We start from the raw sequence: 20,481 nt of genomic DNA on the forward strand, positions 1-20,481 counted from the left end.
CATGCAAGTTTAAAAGGAGGAATGTAATAGGTGATTGAGCACTAGACTCAAAAGTCCCAAGGGAAGCCTGCTTCCGGTATAGCTTGAGTGAGGACTCTAACCATGTTCGCACGGTCTATCTGTGGGGGCAGCATTCCCTGTACCTCAGCTTCATGACTCGGGCTGGCTTCTCTCATCACAGAAAAGTATTGCTGAGCTCCGAGACCAATGTTCTCACAGCATCAAATCCACCTCCAGTAGATACCTCCTCATCCCTTTTTGTCTCTGTTAACTTACATGTGTGCCTAGGTCTGAAATGGGGCCAGTGGGATGGGTCCCACGGCCTGGCTCACCCCAGTCAGAGCCCACAGCTCTTCAGCTTAGGGCAGGGACTGTCCTGCCCCTTCTAAGTAGCATTGCTAAGTCTGGGAGAGAGGTGGTCTTCAAATAAAACTGGAGCTACAGTTACCTGATATTTTATGAGGAGGAATGGCTGCTTGGCAGCAAAAGACTGATGATTGGGACAAGTAGTGGTCAAAGTTGGCTCTAGAAAAACCTTGAAGTAGTAAAATTTGGTATTTTCCCTCATTTTGAGATCTTCCACTTTCATACCCTTTCCCCCTATTTTCAGTTATTATTTGACTCTTGGATGGCGAGACCCTTGCTTTCTAAACAAGGGTCACTGTTAGTGTATATTTGGCTTCAACCTACAATGGCTAATATATTGTCAGTCAGTGAAAAATCAGTAAGCACCAAGGACTGGGTTCTCACTTTGACATGTTAGTTTATATTGACCCTGAAATTTTAGAAAAACAAATAGCATTTTTTTAACATAAAGTCTAGGTAGAGTAATACCGACTGAAGTAAATAAAACATTACTTAATATAAAATGTTAGAGAACAAAAAAGCTTTCATCATTCATCAATTGTCATGGACTTATATGATCTTTTCATGTTCACTCCTGTCCCATGGAGATGAGACATCTGAGACCTAACGTCACCAACAAGAATTTTATTTTTATATAAATCAGTTTAAATGATGAATATAATAAAAGTATACAAGCATATTATACTTGTGTATTTTGATCAGTACATATTTCTCCTCGCTTCCCTGTGCCATTCTCCTGTAACTATTTATTCAGCAGTTACTACAGACCTCCTGTATATTCCAGGTACTGTTTTAGGAGTCGGGGATATAAGATTAATACTTTATTATGTCACACACAATGGAATCCCAACCATATACCCACAGTAGAAGTAATATTGGTTTGATGGATTGTAATTAAAGGGGAACCATATATATGTAAATGAATATAAAATTATTTTTCATTTCCAGGGTAGCAAGGATAATATTCTGGCTTCCAGGAGGAAGAACTAATTTTATTTAGACACATAAAATCTCAGTCTGAAAGGAAAGTTTCTCTGTTTGGGACTAGAATTGTGCTCAAGGCTTTCTCCATCACCATGCTCCACCCCTGTGGAGGCTGCTCAAACCACTAGTTGACAGAAAGAGGTTATGGAGCATCTGACCAGGGTTTTCCTAAAATGTGGAACAGGTCTGCAATTTAAGGAAAAAAGAATTCTAACTCTGTTACTATTCACTGTTCAAGCTTAACTGTTAAAAATTAAAATTTACATATGTGAAACCATCTTTTATTAATATAAACGAGAAGGCAAATACGCAAAAAGATGTCTAGAAGCCTTGTTGTTCCAGATGCAGCAACACAACATCTGATTGGCAAGTGGCTATTTTGGCCAGAATCCTACGTTTAGTTTTCACAGCGTTCTTTTCCGTGTTGTAGACAGGCAGGTGAGGAAAATGACTGCCTGGGTTGGAATTCTCACTCGGCCACATGCTGGCTGTGTGATCTTACTCTGCACCTCTGCTTCCTCATCTGGAAAATGAGGATAAAACAGAATCTACCTCAGGATTGCTATGAGGATTAACTGACTAAATATATGTACAGTGCTTAGAACCATGCCTGGCACAGAGTAAATAGTATGTGTTTGTTTAAATAAATACACACACACATATATACTAATTTCTCACATTTTGTGTTGTCAGACTGGGATTATGACTTTATGATGCCCTTATATAACTATAAAGGAGTATTTTGTTACTGGACTTAGCTTATTCACTGAGGGCTATTAAAACTTAAAGGATAAGACTGGATATCTAACATATAAGTGACTTTTTGTAACTCTTCCATTTAAGATGTCTATCAGAACCATTAAGTGTATTTATATTTAATAGATGATTTATAATTTCACAGTTATGTGTGTTCCTCAACAAATCCACAATGGTGTAAAAATCCACAGGTAGAATAAAAATAAAAGGGAATAAAAAGGCCTCACTTCTATTACATCTTCCCAGTGGTGTTCGTTGTTCATTTTTGAACACACACTGGCAATGGGAATATAAAGACCAGAAGGAAGCTCTTCCACTTAGCTTCTAGAATGGCCACCGCAGACTTAGGGGATTAAGGAATGAAAGCAGAAGAATTTCGTGAGACATCTGGGACTCTTGTTCTTCATCATTTCCTCCTAATACATGAGCTTCTGATACATGTGTTATTTCTTAACCAGGGCAGTACTGTCTTCCTAGAAGGCATTTAAGAAAGTGCAGATACTGTAAACTTGTACAGTGTTATTTGTCAATTATATCTCAGTAAAGCTGGGGGTAAAAAAGGAATGTGCAGATGCTTCTGGCATTTAATGGGCTTGGAATAGAAGTGTTAAATGTCTTGCAAAGAATGGGTGAGTCCTGCAAAATAAAAATGGAAATGTTCAAAATGCCAGTAGCACCTGGTCTTCCTGCACTGATGCTCACAAAGAATGCTGCAAGAGAAACAACTCTGGCCTGGAACCCCGGAGACCTATATTGTGGACCTGCCTCAAACCCAGCTAGCTACATGACTTTGTGGGAGTCCTGGAATCACTCTCAATTTCATCCTCTCTTATAAATAGTAGAAGTCCATTTCACTGCTATTTCTTTGACTTGAGAGTCTAAAGATAATTACTTCGCTTTCTTGCTTAGCAATAATTTTATTTCTCAGCAGTATCCTCTCCAAGTGACAGAATGACAGTGATGTCAATCCATTGGAAGCCACAACTGTGTGCAGATATTATCCTGTAAATATTCCAAGTCTTTAACAAAAATATTTAGTTTTAATTGGAGTAAAAAAAATCAACAAACTTGAGTTCAATTTTTAATGTGAAAATATTACTATTCGCTTATTTGACAGATCTTGTATTATATTTCATTTGTTCCTATTCAAGGCCAAAATATAAAGCTGATTCCAAAAAAGTGAGAGTATATAACAGTTTAGTTATAATTAATATTATCATATTTCTTCTTTTCATAAATATACCTTAAATAAATCACTCAATAAAAAAGGCCTACTTAACAAGCAAAGCTTGCTGATCTCCTTTATAATTTATCAGCAAATTCTGAACATAACTACAGTTGATCAGTTTCAGTATTTGTATCCTTACCATAATAATTATAACTCATGCAAAGTTATTATGTCAAATCTGTAACTTCTAATAAATAGCATATCTTTACATTTACACTGTGAGCACCTCAAGTTTAGTTCTTCCATTTTTATTATATAACTATTTATTTTTATTGTATAACTAGACTCTTATTCTATATAAAGTGAACATCTATTAAATATTGATGTTACGGTAATGAAAAAGAAATCCAATACAATATACTCTACTTTTGCTTTGCTGAAACCCAAGGACGAAAAGCTTTCCACATAATATTTTTCCTCTTAATAAAATAAGTGTTGTCAATACTATGCAATCTTCTGTGTGAAAACGGGGTTGATATAATGCTTCTGAGACCAGCTTCCTTGGGAAAATATCTGATCCATTTTGAGTCAAGAGAGGTGCTGTAAGTACTCTGCACACAGGCATTCAATCTGTTCTGACAGAGTCACTAATCCGTCCTGGCTTTGCAGTTTCATTTTGTGACCCAGAGTAAAACGTATGCAAGCCATTACTGGATAACAATCGGCAAACTCTGATCTGAGACAGATTTCTTAAAAAGTCTCTAAATCGTTGAGCTCCGGATTGGTACTACCGCAACAAAGTAAGTTTTTGAGGCAAATGAATCCAAATAAGTGAAATCATTTCTTCATCCTCCGGTGGCCTTTTAAATCCATGTTACTGTTTAAATATACACTTAACGTAAGAGATAAAAGGATACATGGAAGGGTTTTTCATTTGTTTTAATTTATGGGAAAATAAATTACTTTTTGTTATAAAGAAAATGTCTCTTCTTTCAAATCTTGTAAAACTCTAACTTCTAAATACTTGTTTGTCTTATATCAATAGTTACTGCTAACAACTGATAACGTCAGTCATATCCTTGGCTTGAAAGATTATGTGATTTTATTTTTTTAATCTTCTCTCAAGAAACATAAACATACATATTCTAGTAATATGTAGCTATCTCAGTTTTTAAAATACCTTTTATATGACAGATATGAACATGACTGTTAATTTATATCATGAGCTGAATTTATTTTGAAAAGTTAAAAATCATATATTTTTTAAATGGTTAATTTTTTCCATTATAAAATGATTGTATGCTTATTATAAAACCTTGGATAATAATGAAGGTAAAAATTAAGGAAAAAAATCTTAGCCTCTTAAATAAAATCATAGTTAACATTGTGGGCTATATACATGTAATGTTTTAAAATTTTTATTCATGTAAATTAATTAACATGTATTTATACAAAGTAAAACATGGATATGGCCTTAATCAAAAAGTACTACAAGATTTATAACAGCAATCCTCTCCCTTTCTTATCCCTGGGTCCCTAGCCCCAGTTCAACAATTATATTCAACACTTTTTAGGTGGTTTCCAATATTGTCTCCACGTTTAAAGACATCCACATCCTAATTCCTTTCATCTGTGAATATGTTACCTTACGTGGTAAAGACTTGCAGATGTAAGTTAAGGCTCTTGAGATGGGGTAATTGTTCTGGGTTGTCTGGATGGGCCCAATGCTATAATCACAAGGGTCCTTAAAAGGGAGAGGTAGGGGGATCAGAGTCAGTACTAGGGAAGGTATGATAGAAGCAAGAAGGTGGGGTGATGCAAGGAAGGGGTCATGAGCCAAAGAAAGCAATGGCCTTTATAAAGTGAAAAAGGCAAAGAAATGGATTCTACCCACAGAGCGTCCAGGAAGATTCAGCCCTGATGACACCTTGACTTAAGGCCAGTCAGGCTGATTTTGGACTTCTTACCTCCAGAACTATAAGATAATATATTTGTGTTGTTTTTAGCAACTAAGTGTGTGATAATTTGTTATAGCAGCAATAGGAAACTAATGTAGCCTATTATTTTTTCATAGAAATTTGTTCTTTTTTTTAAAGTGTGCAGATCCTTCTCTCTCTGAGGATGTTTTTTATAAATTAAGTTACTTCTTATTCTGCACATTGTCTCTGATTTTGGGGGGTCTTCTTTTCTGGTTTGTTTTTCTCATTTTGTTTTATTATCTTTGGATAGCCATTTATAGTTAAGAGTGAAATTCTAAAAAAACTATGAGGAAGCATTGCCTAAAGGAGCAGGTTTATCCCTAGGAGAACGTTGCTAAACATAGGGTAATTCATGGGCATATGCCTATTTCACTGAAAGCTCCCTGTTCATGTTACTGTTGCTTCATAATAAGTTACCTAAAATTTTGTGGGTTAAAATGATTATTTTATTTTGCTTAGTACTCTTTTGTGTCAAGAATTCAGGATAGGCTCAGCTAGGCAGTTCTCAAATAGGGTATTTCATGTATTTACAGTCAGAAATCAGCTGGAGTTGTAGTTACAATCTGACTCATTTGGGCTGGAATCCAAAATAGCTCCTCCTTTGGCTGACAGTTAATGCTGGCCATTGACTGGGTGGACCCAGATGGACTTTCACCTGGATCACCTACATATGGCTGTTAGGACATGGCAGTCTCAAGCAGTCGAACTTCTTACATGGTTATGGGCCTCCTCTAGATCCCAGAGCAAGTAACCCAGGAGAACTAGGTGGATGCTTCATGAGCTTTTCCAACCAACCTTCAGAAGTTGCACAATGTTATTCCCCTTCATTCTATAGGGTGAGGAGGTCAGATGCTCATCCAAATTCAGGGGGACTGGATATAGATCCACAGTTCAATTAGAGGAGCATACAGAATTTAGAACTTGATTTTTTTTTTCTGTTTCATTAATCTGATACCAACACTGTAGCTTTATGATAAATCTTGGCATCAGGGAGTGCTAGTTCCCTAAATTTATTCTTATTTTTCAAAATTGATTTGGCTATTGTAGGTCCTTTGTATTTTCATATATATTTTAGAATCAGTCTGCCAACTTCTAAACAAAAGCCTACTGAGATTTTGATTTGGATTGCATTGGCTCTATAGATCATCCTGGGGAGAACTGACACCTTAGCAATATTGAGTCTTCTGACCCATGAGCATAGCATATCTCTCCATTAATTTAGGTCCTCTTTAATTTTACTCTGCAGTGTTTGTACTTTTCAGTGTCCTGGTCTTTCACATCTTTTGTCAATTTATTCTTAACTATTTTACTTTTTAGGCTATTGATTTTGTATATTGATCTTGTATCCTACAAACCTTGATAAAGCCATTTTTTAGTACTGTTAGCTTTTTTGTAAGTTCTATTGGATTTTCCACATAGACAACCATGTCATTTGTGAATAAAGACAGTTTTACTTCTTCCTCTCCAATCTGGATGCCTTTTATTTATTTTCCTTGCCTGACTGCACTGTCTAAAACCTTCAGCACAATGTTGAATAGGAATGGTGAGAATGGACATTTGGGTCTTATTTCTGAGCTTAGAGGGAAAGCAATCTGTCTTTTACCATTAAGGTATGATATTAGCTGTAGGATTTTATAAGAAGCCTTTATCAGATTAGAGGAATTTCCTCTCTCTCCTAGATTGCTGAGAATTTTTTTTTTAAATCAGGAATGAATGTTAGATTTTGTCAAGTGGTTTTACTGAGTCTTTTGAGATTATCATATGGCTTCTGTTTTCCAATTTATGTATATGGTGATTTATAGTGAAGGATTTCAAACATGAAAACAACCTAGCATTTTTGAGGTCAACCCCATTTGGTCATAATGTATTATCCGTTTTCTATATTGTTCTCTTTGATTTGTTAAGGTTTTGCTTAGAATTTTTGCATCTGTGTTCATGAGGAACATTAGTCCACAGTTTTGTTTTCTTCAAATGTCTTTGTCTGGTTTTTATATCAGGTCAATGCTGGCCTCATAGAAAGGGTTGGGAAATGTTCCCTACTTTTCAGTTTTCTGGAAGAGTCTGTGTAGAGTTGGTTTTACTTCCTTTAAAAACATTTTGTAGGATTCACTGAAGAAGCCATTTTGGCATGGGATTTTCTTTGTAGGGAAGTTCTTAACTAGAAATTTAATTAAAAAATGGATATGTGGCTGTTTCTTTTTGACTGCATTTTGCAATTTATGTCTTGCCAGGAGTTTTATCTAATGTATTGAATTTACTGGCTTAAAGTTGTTAATATTATTCTCTCATTTTCCTTTTAATATCTGTAAAATCTCTATGTCACTCCTCCCATTCCTGATACTGCCAATTTGTGTTTTCTTTCTTTCTTTTTATCCTTATCCGTCTGGTTAGAGATTTTAGATTTTATTGATCTTCTTAAGGAAATAGCTTTTAGTCTTACCGATTTTTTTTCTGTTGTTTTTCTATTTTCTACTTCATTGATTTCCACTTTGATCTTTATTTTCTTTTTTCTAGTTTCTTGGGGCTTAATTTGCTCTTATTTTTCTATTTTCTTAATGTGGAAGCTAAGGTTATTGATTTGAGAGCTTTTTTTCTAATATAAGCATTTAGCACTGCACATGCTTCCTTCCGCGTGGGCATCACTTTAGTGGCATCCCAGAAATTTTGATATTTTCAATTTTCATTCCATTTAAAATACTTTCTAGTTTCATTTTTGATTTTTCCCTTGATCCATGAGTTATTTAGGAGTGTATTACTTAGTTTCCAAATATTTAGTGATTTTGCAGAGATCTTTGTTATTGACTTCTGATTTAATTCTATTTTGTTCAAAATAAATTACATCGTATAAATTGACTCAGCTTAACCTTATTGAGACTTGCTTTCTGGCACACGATATGGTCTATCTTGGTAAATGTTCTGTGTGTACTACAAAATAATGTATATTCTGTGGTAGGGTAGAGTGTTTTATAAATGTCAGTTATGTTGTTTGATAGTATTGTTCACATTTTCTATAACTTTACTGAAATTTATTTTTTCTCTCTACTTGTCTTATCAATAATTGAAATAGACATACTGAAACCTCCCACAATAATTTTGGATTTGTTGATTTATCTTTTTAGTTCTGTCAGTTTTTGCTTCATGTGTATTAAAGTTCTGTACTTAGGTACATAAATGTTTAGATTCTTATGTCATTTTAATGAATCCCATTATTCATAGGAAATGAATTTTTTATCCCTGGTATTATTCTCTGCTCCCAAATATGTTCTCTGATGTTAATATAACCACTCCAACTTTCTTTTGATTAGCATTAGCAGCGTATGTCTTTTTACAAACTTTTGCTTTTAACCTATGTGTGTCTTTGTATTTGGAGTGGGTTTCTTCAATGTAGCATATAATTGGGTCTTATTTTTTAAACCAGTCTATCTCTGTTTTTTTAATTGGGATATCTGGATCATTTCCATTTAATGTATTTATTAAGATGGTTAAGTTTAAATGTATAATCTTATTATTTGTTCTCTAACAGGAGGCAGCCTGTTTTTTATTTACCTTTTCTGCTTTTCCTGACATTTTTGGGGTTAGAGGTTTTCTGATTCTATTTTAGCTCATTGGTTGCTTATTAGCTCTTACTCTTTTTTTTCAGTTGTTGCTTTAAAAGGGTGTATATATATATATTTTAACTTATCGCAGTCTATCTTCAAATAATATACAACCTCACGTATAGAACTTTTCAACGATTTACTTCCATTTCTCCCTTTTCTACCTTTGCATTTGTTGTTGTAATGCGTTTTACTTTCACATATGTTCTAAACCACATGCCACCTTGTCATTCGTTTTATAGAAATACAGGTTTAACAGTAAGAAGTTGAAATTAAAGGAAAAAATTCTTATACTTCTAACCACTTCTAATACTCTTTGTGTATTTGTGTGGATTCATATTTCCATCGTTTTCCTTCTGTCCAAAGAACTTCCTTTACCATTTCTTATAATGTGGGCCTGATGAAATCGTTTGGCTTTTATGTGTCTGAAAAGTATTTTGTCTTCATTTTTAAAAGATGCTTTGGGAGCTATAGTACTTGAGGTTGACAGCTTTTTCTTTCACTACTTTAAAGATTTTACTCTACCCTCTTCTCACTTGTATTGTTTCTGATGAGAAATCTAATGCCATCCGTACCTTTGTTCCTCTGTACATAACAAGCTTTTTTGTCTGGTTGCTAGGATCTTTTCTTTATCACTGGTTTGGGGAAGTTTGATGAAAATATGCCTTGATATAATTTTGTTCATGTTTCTTGGGCTTGGATTTGGTGAGTTTCTTGGATCTAAAGTTATTACAACATACTGCTTTCATCAGAGAGAGATACTAATGTCAAAAACCCTTATAAATGAAATGAAAAAGTTTCTAAATGATGATACAAAATGGTTAACTTTATTAAATAAAGATCAGCTCACTCCAGGATGTTTTAAAATTGTGTTATCATTTGGATGAGAGTCACATAAACCTCCTGTTATATATAATAATCTTGCAGCTACACGGAGGAAGAGTTTGCAATGTGTTTTAGCTAACAGGTGAATTACAGGAGGATTTCAAGGAGCAGTAGGCCAGATTTTGTCAGATGTTTTGAAGAAGGCTACTAGCGACAGCAACTAGCTACTTAGCAGGCATTTTTCATCACGTGAACTAGTTGAAAAAGTATCCACCAGAACCTAGAGGAAGTAGTTTGACTTCGAGTGACAGGATTCTTTGATGTACAAGAATCTGAATCTTTGAGAAAATTATACTGCAACAGGAAACCTTGAAATTTTCTCATTGCTGCCTGGGCTTGAGAGTAAAGAAGGTTATTAGCAAGACTTAAGCTTCGCTGAAACCACCTCGAAGAACCACAGAACAAAATGGAACAGTATTTTCTCTTTCTTTCAACACAAGGGTGAGTGATCCTTTCTCTGAACCTTCTGCTCAGCCTGAGAACTTGACGTTGAGAGAAGAACAAGAGCTTTCTGGGCGGCAGTGTGATCGTGCAGTCGAGATGGGGCTTACTGATCTGCCCCCAGACCAGATCTGGATTTCTGGGAGCGGAGAGTACCTGCTATTCAGAGGAAAGCAGCGAACATTTCGTTGCAGTTTTCTACTCGTTACATATGTGAGCAAGCTTTGACTTGCTAACAATCATCATGAGCAAGGATGAAAATCAGCTCATTTTAGTTGCAAATGAAATCCATGTGTGCCCATCTCAAGTTTGATCCAAAATTGAGTAACTGTGCATTGGAAAAACAAGCGTGTTTCAATTCATTTTTGAGTTTCAAAAATAGCAATTTTTATGCATAAAGAGGCATATAAAAGAGATTTTTAAAAGTCAACATCTATGTATAGTAATTTCAAAACTGCTTAGGCCTATAGGACTGATAATGTTAGGAAGAAAATGATTTTTCAAAGCTTTGTATAAAAAATTATCTTAAGGTATACTTTTATTCATATTCTGTTGGCTTATGGTTTAGTAGCTATAATGATTGTATTGTCACTAATTTTCATGTTGTAAATAACATTAACTAAATCAATTTATAACTTTTATTTAAATTGAATTAACCAAGCCTACCTTTAGAGAAAGTGAATTTTTTTTGACATAACTTGCTATTTAAGAGAAATTTATTATGTTTGCTTTATGTTTTAAACTTTATTTTATTTTTTATTAAAAAATTTTTTTAGTTGAAGTATAGTTAGCTTACAATGTTGTGTCAGTTTCTGATGTACATTATAATGTTTCAGTCAGACATATACATATGTATATTTCTTTTCATATTCTTTTTTCATTATAGGTTACTATAAGATATTGAATATAGTTCCCAGCTCTGTACAGTATGAACTTGTTGCTTATCTATTTTATATATAGTAGTTAGTATCTGAAAATGTTGGACTCCCAATTTATCCCTTCCCACCCACTTTCCCTCCTAGGTAACCATAAGTTTGTCTTCTATGTCTCTGAGTCTGTTTCTGTTTTGTGAATAAATTTGTGTCTTTTTTTTTTAGATTCCACACATAAGTGATATCATACGGTATTTTTCTTTCTCTTTCTGGCTTACTTCACTTAGAATGACGATCTCCAGGTCCATCCATGTTGTTGCAAATGGCCTTATTTTATTCTTTTTTATGGCTGAGTAGTATTCCACTGGATATGTTTGGGGTGGGTTTTTTTTTTAAGCTAATTTATGAAAAGGAAAGTAAGGTGTTAATTTCAAGGTAAACCTAACTTCTTTTTCAAGAAAGTTTGGGTAAGCAGTCATTTCAGTTGTAAATAAGGGGAAAAAACCCACAGAGATTCCCTCATTAGCTACTGATAGAGTAACATTTAGGATAAAGCTTTGGGCCTGTATATGTGTGGTGGCTGTGAGCGTGAGCGCTGCAGACCGCCAGCTGCCAGGACATACCCCATCGGGGGCCCTGCTGCTGTGCTCTGAACCCCAGGCTGTGCTGGGGCTGAGGCTGCACCTGCCATGAACCGCTCCTAGCCGGTGACTGAGGGCGGCAGGAGTGTGGGAGCAGGCCTGTACCTGGAGGTCGGCAGTCTCTTTTTGGTTCCAAGACTCCCTGACAGCACTGCTGACCCTTCCTCAGATTTCACCAGGACATAGAATGCGCCCACCTCACCTCCCTTCCTCTCTGCTTCACGTGGAGTCATATGTGCTTCACCGTCTGGCAGCTTTCCCAGTCTTCCCAGCCCTCCCAGTCTCTTTCTTTCAAAGGCGTTTCCCTAATAAAATCCTTGCATGTTTAATCCTGTCTTGGTGTCTTGGAGGACTGGGACTAACACACTGGATACAGTTAAAAAATCAAGTAGGAAATAAACATAAAAAGGAGAGCTAAATTTTCTCTGCCTACACTACCAACTCATGTTAGAGTTGGGGTCTTTGTGGGGAGAGAGGTACATATTTAGGCTAATAAATTATCTGCAATATTCACAGAAAAAAATCATTTTCTTCTGTGACAATTATTGACAATTGTTATTGGATTATTATTATATCTATAACTTAGTGATCACATTAACATTCTGTGATTTGTAGATACAAGAATATTTATGTAGGAATTCCTTGAGACTTGAAAATTATTTCCAGAATTCCTCTAGGGTAAAAAGATGAAAAATGAGTACTCTAGGCTATTTCTGACTTGCTTCAACTTAATCTCATTTCATTTCTTGATCCTCTGGGTGTTGTATTTCGTGTTGAAGCAGAAATGTTTTGCTCCCACTTTGCAGTTCAAAGTAGCTGAGTCCAGTTCTTGCCAACACAGAAGCCCATCCTAAAAGCCACTTCCTGTCTGTTTCCTCTCATTTTATGTGATTTATGGGATCTCTGACAGACTCTAGCTGGGCCGCAGAGTTAAAAGGCTAGATTCTAGTCCTACAGGGATTATGAAATTTTACAAGGTTATTAAGACAAAATTTATATACGAGATCATTACAGGACTAGAGTTCACAGATTTAGGGGAGGAAAAACAAGTCAAAATTTGGGTATTAAACATGACAAAAATCCCAACTGCTATAACTGACACTCAAGATCAGGTCTAGGAGAGAGTAAAGTGAGAATTTAAGAGTATCCTCTTTGGACTCAGTCTGCTTGAAACTTTGCTCTGTCACTGACTAACTGATGTTTGGCAAGTCATGTTATCTCTCTAGTTGACTTATCTACAAAAACAGGAATGATAACAACTGCTTAGAAGAATTAAATGCAAGAATATAGGTAAAGTGCTTAGCATTATGCCTGGCGCAATGTAACCCCTCAATAAAGGGTGATATTTTTCATTAGCAAGGATGATTTGGTGTAATTTTCCATCTGAGTGCTATACTACATAATCACTTTGCATCTTTCATTGGGATCAAATTCTTTTCATAGACTCATTTTTATCATTATCAAAGAAATTCTGGAAAATATGGAAGGAAAAAAAAAAAAGGTCCTGAGGTTCCCACAGTTCAGCATGTCCATTTTCATTCAGCGCCCATGCTTGAAGTCTGTCATCTCACTCCAGCTCTGCATGGTGTCCTTAAGCCTGGAGCTTCTCCACTAATCTCCGGAGAATAAATGTTGGAAGGGAGAGGAAGGGATAGGAGTTGCTGGGAGGAACTAGCGGGAGCTGCTGCCTTGCTTGGGTAGGAGAGGGGCTCTGGCCAGCTTAGCATTTTCGATACTTTCAGTCGGACTTCCATTTTCAGATCCTGACTTCACACCCTTCTGAAGTAGTGGCTGCTTCCACTTGTGCAAGGTGGATGCACTCACTTTCCATCTTGGGTAATCCCTTCTGCAGATTTTCAGGTTGTCACTTCTTCTACTCTGCTACATTTGTTACTGCTCCTCCATCTACTTTCTGTCTTCTAAGAATTTGTTGAAATATACTGTTTTTGGTGCTTTCCCCTACCATTCTTTTTGTCCTTTTGAGTTAATACTTTAAAAAAAATTTTTTTTCCTGTCATTTCTGGAAGATTTGAAAGATTGGGAGAGGATAAACACGTGTGATCAATCACTATTTTTAAACTTGAAGTACATGCCAGATTCCAATATCAGCTCATAGGATGAAAGCTGCATTTAGAAAAAATGAATCTTGAACTTGTATCGTATGGAAAGAAAAGTGTGTTTAAATATTAGAATCCCAGTCAGCCTAGTGAGATGCTTCTGCTGTGAGAGGCAGATGAGACCTTAGGCACAAGAGTAGTGTAGACTCCCATCTCCCAATTTATATGCCTCTCAGAACATAATTTCATACATAGGCATGGCAAGTGGAATTGTCCATACTATTTTTTTAATGTTAGTAATTTTCTTTAACTTCTAAGTCTTTGCATAAATAAAATGTGTACAAGATGATAAAATGTAACTCTGCTACAGATTCTCAAACCCCTCTTTAAGACAGTTTGGCATAAGAGAATCTAAGCCAAATATATAAGCAAGATTAAACAGTCTTGACACAGAGATGGTGAGTTGATAGGTGCCAGCTAAGGACAACTGCTAGGAAGTAATACCACCTGAATTGGAACCATGGACTCTTTCTGCTCTGTGGACCCAACATCAGAGTTAAGAATCAGACTGAAATTGTGGAAAGACTTTGAGCAAGGGCTGTTTTGATTTTCCAGTGCATGCCTACTAATGCAAATGAATCATACTTTGAATTTTTATTGATATAATTTGAAATAAAATAACATTAAAAATGAGATAATATGTTGTATAAGTACTTTATGCTTGGATTGATTCCGTTTCTTTACCTCATTTAATCCTCTCAATAATTCAGTAAAATAAATATTGTTATTATCCTAATTTTACTGATGAGTAAACTAGGGCTTAAAGGGACTGAATACCTTCTTCAGGTCATACAGTGGCAGGACAGGATTTTGCGATTTTTTAAAAATCACCGCTGTATTCTGAATCGGGGGGATTCTCTGTTTGTTAAACTCAAACACTTAACAGAATATGATCACAACAGCCAACACTTAAATAGCTTCAACTGCCTCTGAAATTAAGTTCATAGTTCTTGGAATAGACACAATGTTAGGGGCAACAAGGGGAGGAACCAGAGAGAAGCATGTTTTGGACTTGCTACTGATTCATCAAAAATAGGCAATTATGATGGCAGTCAGCTCCCAGAGTTTTCTGAACATCAGGGTAAATTGTTCTCAAAATATATCTGGACTCAAAGTCACACTGATCTGATAGTGCTGTTTTCTAGATTGAAACTTAAAGAAGTAGTTCTTAGAGTTATTTTTCTTAAAGTGTCCAGTTTTATTTCAGCTTTATATATTCAGATTGACCTGGACTAATGAAAACCTTTCTGCATATTGACAATCTATTCTAAAACTACGTATATAAAAATGCTAAATCTACCAATAATGGTAATAGTATTATTAATTAATTTCCTCACTTTAAAAATAGCCTCTCCTCCCTCCCCCCGCCTCAGGTTTATTTCAGTTTGTATTTTCAGACTACATCTGCTATCAGATATAGAGAAATGAAAGACCCAAAACCTCAGGTGATATCCAGACCAGCTATCATATATAAAGAACACATCTTTATAGGCTAGCCTTTTTATATTTCTGGCTGACAAAAACTGTTTTATGAACAAAAGCATCAATAATTTTAAAATATTTTTAATCTACATAAAGGCTTGAATAATAAGCCTTTAATGTGATTACCTCATGTCTTTAACATTAATGAAAAGAGAAAGATTTTTCCTGACATAAAATAGAACAGTATTTGTTTGGGATCAAGTATAAACCAATGTTACCTCATCTTTATTTTTAATTAGCATCCTTTTATAAAATAATGATCTTTTAATATATTTGATATAAAAAGCTGGTCAGACTTAATTTCTTAGTAAGATTTTCTCACAGAACCATAAGGAGTGGAGTCTATTACTAAATGTAGCAGTCCAACCTTTTAAAAGACAACCTTTTTTGTCCTTCACTTTTCCTGTTTTACATTTTGATCTCTGATATGCACAAAAGACTATAGTAGACCCTTGGTCAACATGGGTTTGAACAATGCAGATTCACTTATATGCAGATTTTTTCCCCAATAAATATGTACTACAAGACAAGGCAATCTGCAGTTGGTTGAATCCACTGATGAGGACCAATGGATAGGAGGGCCAACTGTAGATTTATACTCAGATTTTCAACTACGTGTAGGGTAGGCATCCTTAACCCTGTATTGTTCAAGGGTCAAGTGTATTTGTTTTTAAGTCATTTCATGGTGATATGTCTTGCTTCTCTGCTAAAGTATAAATGTGGGGACCATTCATAGTGATTAACAGCACTCCTGCAGCCAGACTCCTTAGTTCAAATCCTAGTTTTCTCACTTTTGGTTGTGTGGCTTTGATCAAGTTACTTAATCTCTTTGTGCCTCAATTTTCTCAACCACAAAATAGGCATAGTAATAATAATTCTTACCTTGTAGGGTTATAGAAGGGATTAAATGTGCTAAAACAGGCCAAACATTTTAAAATGTCTGGAAACCAGAAAGATTAAAAAAAATCCAAGCTATTATAAATATGAATATTTATTCCTACAATATTTTATTGCTAAGATACTGTCTCAGCCAGCTGGGCAACACTGCATCTCAGCCAGTATCTCTACATCTACTGATGGTTTTGGTAAGCTCTGTCTTGTATATTCATGTGATAAAAGTCCTTGGGGCATTTCTTTCAGTTCCTGGTCATTGACAAAACTTTATATCTTGTATATTCACTAAGGTTTTTTTCTTGCAGGAGAGTATATATTGTTGTGGGCTGAATTTTGTCCTCGTCAAAAGATACATTGAAGTTCTAACCCCAGTACCTCAGAGTATTGCCCTACTTGGAAACAGGGTCTTTGCAAGTTGAACCAGGTTAAGATTAGTTCATGAAGGTGGGCCCTAATTCAGTATGACTGGTGTCCTTGTAAAACGGGGAAATTTGGACACAGACACACAGAAGGAAGAAGATGTGAAGATGGCCACGGGACTGGAGGGGTGTATCAGAATGCCAAAGATTGTTGGAAAACACGACAAGCTAGGAAGTGGCAAGGAAGGATTTTTTCCTAGAGACGTCAGAGAGAACGTGGCCCTGGGACATCCTGATTTTGACTTTCTAGCCTCCAGAACAGTGAGACAATAAACTTCTGTTGTTTTAAGCCACCCAGCTTTTGGTACTTTTATAGCAGCCCTAGGAGTGAATACAAGTGTCATATAGATTTATCTACTTTCTGATTACTTGTCTTCACATCTAGAAACTGCAGAGGCTATAATTAACCATTCCCCCTCCCCCTCTTTTTTTTTGTCTTGAGCATCCTGTACTATGGATTTGAAGAAATAAATACTTAATTTCTAGGTATAAATGAATTAATGAGATTATTTTTGATCAGTGAGTGAAAAACAAGCTGGTGAATGACTTACCAGTGTCTCAGCAAGGTGCTTGGGCCTAGTTTTTTTTTTTTTTTTTTTCATTTTGTACTGATACACTTTTCAAGGATTATCTTTGTTAATAATTAAAGAAAAATAAAACTACCACTGCTATCTTCTGAAATGACCTACTTTTATATTCTGGGAGACAAATGTACCTGTAAAGTAAACTGTCTTTGGCTCCTTAAGTGCTCATCACAATCATAAAACCACACAGCGGCTGATTTAGCAGGGAATTAACAGATCAGGTAGTTCAACTGCCTCATTTCTCAGCGGAGAAAGCTGAGGTCAAGAGAGGTCAGGTCACTCAGACTTCTGATGCTCAAGCTGAAGCCTGAACTTCTTATCACTTTTTCTCTGCATCATGTCACAAGGGACTTAAACACAATCTATCATATTTAAAAGATCAGATTTTCTGAATCTTTTTAATATTATCTTCATTGCTTAGAGCACAGTAGCCTACTAAGGAGGAAGTGATAGCTGTTTACTGCTTAGTTGCCATTTGTCTTGAATCCGTAAACAAACTTGCCATTACTAGTTATACAGAACGTGTTGTGTATGAGTTGCCTGTCCTTGTGATAGGTAACACACCTTGAAGCCAGTGCATGTGAAGTCGACACTGTTTTCTAAGGGGAGGAGCCTTCTTTAGGGTGGCTAAGTCAGTAGGAATATTTCTAAATGAGGCATCAAGTGAGACTGGTCTTGAGTTTCAGAAGCACATAGACATTTTTAGTATGACCTCAGATCCCATCATAGCTGACTTTGGAAGCAACACAGATGAGGAGGTCATGAGAAAGATCAACAGACCAAAATAAAAGAGAATCTAAGAAAAACTACCAAGAGTAAAAAAAAGAGAAAAGGCATAACATCTTTAATAAATGACTTTGTCTAGTACTATTAGTCAATTCAGAGCTCGAAGATTCAACCTGGAGGTTAATAGTTTAATTAATATCTACTTATCTACAGTTACTTAAGGATCTCTCCTTATCTTCAAATAATATTTGCTTCAAATAATGTTATTGAACGTACTTTCTGCCAGAAATCATGCTAATTACAGATTGTCTTTTTCAACGCAACAAAACTGTAAGAAACCACAAATGTTGCCTTCATTTTACAGTAACGAAAACGAAGCTTAGAGAGTTTTAACAACTCACCTAATGTTCATTGCTGGCTGATGATTGGGCCAAGATTTAGACTTAGATCTAACTCCAATGACATTTCCATTCATTATCTAATCACAGGGTTGATAGAATCCCTGACTGGGCATCTTTCAGGTCTCCCTCCTGTTAGGTAACATATGGGCCCTCCTGCTGGTTAAGCACTTGGGTCATCCTCTCCCTTGGAGGTCAGTTTTCAATATAATCCTTTCTTCTTTCAGGCGCTAGAGATTTGGACTGCTAATTTTTCTTTTTTCCAGCTGTCACTACTAATTCTCCCTCCTGTTATTCATCTCCTACTGGAATTCTAGAATAGAATACAGATTCCCTTTTCCCCTCTTTCTGTTATTTCTGATTTTTAAAAAGTTTCAAACTTTTAATGAAAATCTCACTAGTAACTTCAAGTTGTAATATCATGATATTAACAATTACTGTTAATTTTGTGTGTGTATTAAATCCAACAATCCTGAATGAATTAATAATTTTCATAGATTCATTTTTTTCCTGTTGTCCATTTTTGAGGGAAAGAGCAAAAATGCCCCTCCCCCATAACCCAAAAAACAAAACTGGCATTGACTTCAGAACTAAATTATTTTGTTTAATAGACAGATTTATGTACCTGTGTTTAGTAAACTATACATAGTTCTTTTAATAGAATGGCTCTATAATCTCAGGAAGATTTTTTTTAAAGGAGCAATTAAAACAAAGATTATTATCCAAAAATAGCCTGTTCATTTTACAGTATTTTTACAGAGGTAAATAAAGTATGATTTCTTACCTTGAGCAATTATAGTCTTATTGATTAGCTGGACAAGTATGCAAACACTATACAATGTGAATTTTGCCATGATGATATTAAGCTCAACAGGCCAGGAGATGGGGTACATAGCTCAGTGGTAACGCGTTTATTTTGCATTTACAAGGTCCTAGGTTCAATCTCCAGTACCTCTGTCAGAAAAAAAAAAAAACTAAAAAAAAAGAAAAACTTTAAAATATATACTCAACAAAGAAAATATTGGCTGTGCCTGGAGGAACTGAGGAATACCTCATAGGAGGTGCTAGTAATTTCATTAAAAAGCCATTTTTTTAAGGATGTGCAATACCGACATGAAATAAAAGGCTTGGTCTTTCTTGATGTCTGTATAAGTGGATTAGGGAATGACCCAGATTCTGAGACACTACATCCCCCCAACACTGCAGCCTGCCCTTGTAAGTATATGTCCACTGAATACTATTCTAAAGCCATACACTGGATTTTAGGGCTATAACTTGGCCTAGTGTACAGTTTTCTTGGGGGAAAATGCTGGGTTATGATAAGCGCTGCTGTGACCCACAGGATGATAGACATGAAGTGATTAAACAGTAAAAGCCTGCGTCTGCGCCCGCCCAAGTGCCTGCTGCTGGGCTGTGATTAATGGTGCAGCACGGAGAATGTCAGAATGTCCAAGGGCTGCAGAGTGGCTGGCTCCATTCTCAACGTGACTCTTCTAGGTTTTTAAATGCCCCTCTGAACACCACAGCTGGGGAGAATGCAGATCATGCCCCAGAGAATGCTTCACTCGAAGAATAAGAGAATGCCATGGTCAGGCTGAGCATACCCAGCATCACGGTCTCTGTGAACTTTCAGCATGGAATTCCTGGGACCGGAGCGATAGGGCACATGGGGAATCCCGGAGTGGGGGTGAGACTTCCCTGCGCATGAGAGTGCATATGACCCACATAAATACATCTCACTAAACCCAAACTAAATAGAGCCCCTACTCAGCTTTTGCTTAGCAGGGTCTCCAATGCCTAGGCATTCTAAAAGCAATGAACATGAGAGGAGGTAGGAATTGAAAGAGACGCAGGTCTTAATTGATTGTGGTTTAAATTTCTCATTTTGTAAATTTTACAAAACTATCATAAAAACACGTGAAACCATTGCCAGGTCTCCTTAGAACCGTGAAAGTGAAGTACAGCCATCCCTCTGTATCGGATGGGGTGGATTCCAGGACTCCTGGGAGATGCCAAAATCCTCAGATGCTCAAGTCACTTATATAAAATGGTGTAGTATTTGCATATAACCTGCACACATCTTCCCGTAAACTTTCAATCATCTCTAGAGGACTTATAATACCTAATGCAATACAAATGCTATGTAAATCTTTGCAAATAGAATGTAAATAGT

The 20,481-nt window shown here is 36.0% G+C and overlaps 1 long non-coding RNA gene across 1 annotated transcript in view; it reads right to left on the reverse strand.

Annotated features, from left to right (window-relative positions):
- Nucleotides 1-1,615: 1,615 nt before the first annotated feature.
- The window catches only part of LOC140687174 (uncharacterized), a 28,147-nt gene continuing 9,281 nt past the window's right edge, over nucleotides 1,616-20,481 (reverse strand). The window contains exon 2 of the long non-coding RNA XR_012061331.1: nucleotides 1,616-1,873. This is a non-coding gene — a long non-coding RNA (uncharacterized lncRNA). The remainder of the gene's footprint in view (nucleotides 1,874-20,481) is intronic.

The sequence above is a fragment of the Vicugna pacos genome, chromosome 2 (genome assembly GCF_048564905.1).
Source record: "Vicugna pacos chromosome 2, VicPac4, whole genome shotgun sequence".
NCBI classification, from domain to species: Eukaryota; Metazoa; Chordata; class Mammalia; order Artiodactyla; family Camelidae; genus Vicugna; species Vicugna pacos.